Raw genomic sequence first — 2,024 nt, forward strand, 5'->3', positions numbered from 1 at the left:
TTGATAAACTTGGAGAACCCAAGAGGAATTAACTGTCCTTGATAGCCCCATAATCACTCAATTTACTAATTTTCCTTCTTATTTCTCACTGGATTTCAACAGGTACTCTATGAGGGTTTTCCCGGATTGTCTATGTATGCCCAATTTTTTTTTTTTTTTCCGTTGAGTTATATCATGAAATTTTCAGAACGAATCCTTATATCCATTGCCGAGCATGGTATTCATGTATGGAAATATCACAATATTTATAAAACAGAGGAATACATAGTGCTATGCCAGCTTGTGTTGGATATGCTCACAAAATGGCCGCTAACCACACCACCTGGGAAGGTCAAATCTGTTACCTGAAATGGAGAAAGATATGTCAATATTAGCGAGTCATTAATTTATATAATTGTTCAAGGATTTGCAGAAAAAATATTATGGTAGCTAGAATGAAGTTTATAGATTATTTTGCAATTGAAAAAAAAAATAGAATGATGATCATAATTAAGTTATCATAAAGGTACAAACTTAAAAAAAAACAGGAGAAATTATAAGCTAATTTTCAAAAACATATAGGATAAAAGACATTCACAAACAATTTACAACATTTCATTTTTATACAGGCCTAAACAGTACTGCACATTCGATAATTGTAAAAAAAAATTATATTAAACAACTAACCTCAATTAGGTATTGATGGGTCGACCTCAAACCGAGGGTATCTCAGAAATAGCACAAGGAAAAGAGCTGGGATGGAATGCATCCTCACCCAACTGCTGTGCACACGGAACTGACGTTTCGCAGGTCGATATCCCTCACAACCATTTACGGATGAAAAATTATGGCAAAAAAACGTTTTTTTTTTCTTTTTTTTAACCTCGGGTCGTATAGAACTCACCACACCTATCCAGGGTTTTAACAGGAGCAGTTTCAGGTTTAGGAATAGGGTTAGCAGGAGCAGGTAGAGGTTTAAGAATAGGTTCATGAGTCGAAATAGAGGATGAAGAAATAGGTGGTTGAGAACTGATGTTGGAGAGAAGGGAGGGTTAAAGATTAAGCGAAAGGCTTTTATAGGTAGAGGAGAGGATCTTTTGTCGGAGAGCCATCCTTTGTTGTCTTAAAGGGCACTTTGGATACCAAACATGGTGGGTTCTCTGCAATAAGGGCAGCAAGCAGCTATTGGTGTGTCTTCCTTTCAAAGTTTGAGGTAATCTTCAGTGTCATGGCCTTTGGCACAGATGGGGGAAAAAGTAGGGCATTATTTACTACGGTGCCCATAATGATTGCAGCGGAAAAATCGAACATGGGTGGGGATGTAGTCCTTTACATGAAACGAGCACCAAATGATTTGGTCGAGTCTTTCTGGAGGAGGTCCATTTTGCAGACATTTGATTTTGAACGAGGGTTGGCTAGCCCTAGTAATGCAGTGTTCTGTATGGACAATATGCGGATGTCGGTTAAGAGGCATAAGAGGAAGCTTGAAATGGTATCCGCATGCTATTATCTACTTCAATCTGAGGGCTAGATCATACATGTAAAAGTAGGCTCTCTCTCTTGATAACTAGCTTACAGCATCATTGTCCCAAAAATTGCTGATTAATTAAAAAAGGAGATTGATCTTGAACCTAATCTGGAGTTGGTAATTATCTTCATACTTAGATATGATGGCATAAGTGTCTTTGCCTGGATGTGGCAAAACGAGGAATTTAGGATAAGGAGAGGAAGGTTTAGGAACAGGGTTCGAGGAACGGGTGTGGGGTCGTCTAAAGGATGAGCTAGAACAGCGTTTCCCAACCTGGGGTGCTAGCACCCCCTGGGGGTGCTGAAATCAATTATTGGGGGTGCTGGGAAGCGATACACACACGACGTTAAAATATCACTTCCTAGCAAGGCGTGACCAGTTCTGCAGTACACGTTCGGTACTTGTTTGTATTTGACATGAGAGCGGCGAGACTGTGGGACTAGTAACAGCCAGACAGTAGCACTGTAGTTGTTCAGTAGCAGTGTAACAGAGCAGTACAGCTCCTACATATTTGAGT

Source organism: Palaemon carinicauda, chromosome 10 (assembly GCF_036898095.1).
Source record: "Palaemon carinicauda isolate YSFRI2023 chromosome 10, ASM3689809v2, whole genome shotgun sequence".
NCBI classification, from domain to species: Eukaryota; Metazoa; Arthropoda; class Malacostraca; order Decapoda; family Palaemonidae; genus Palaemon; species Palaemon carinicauda.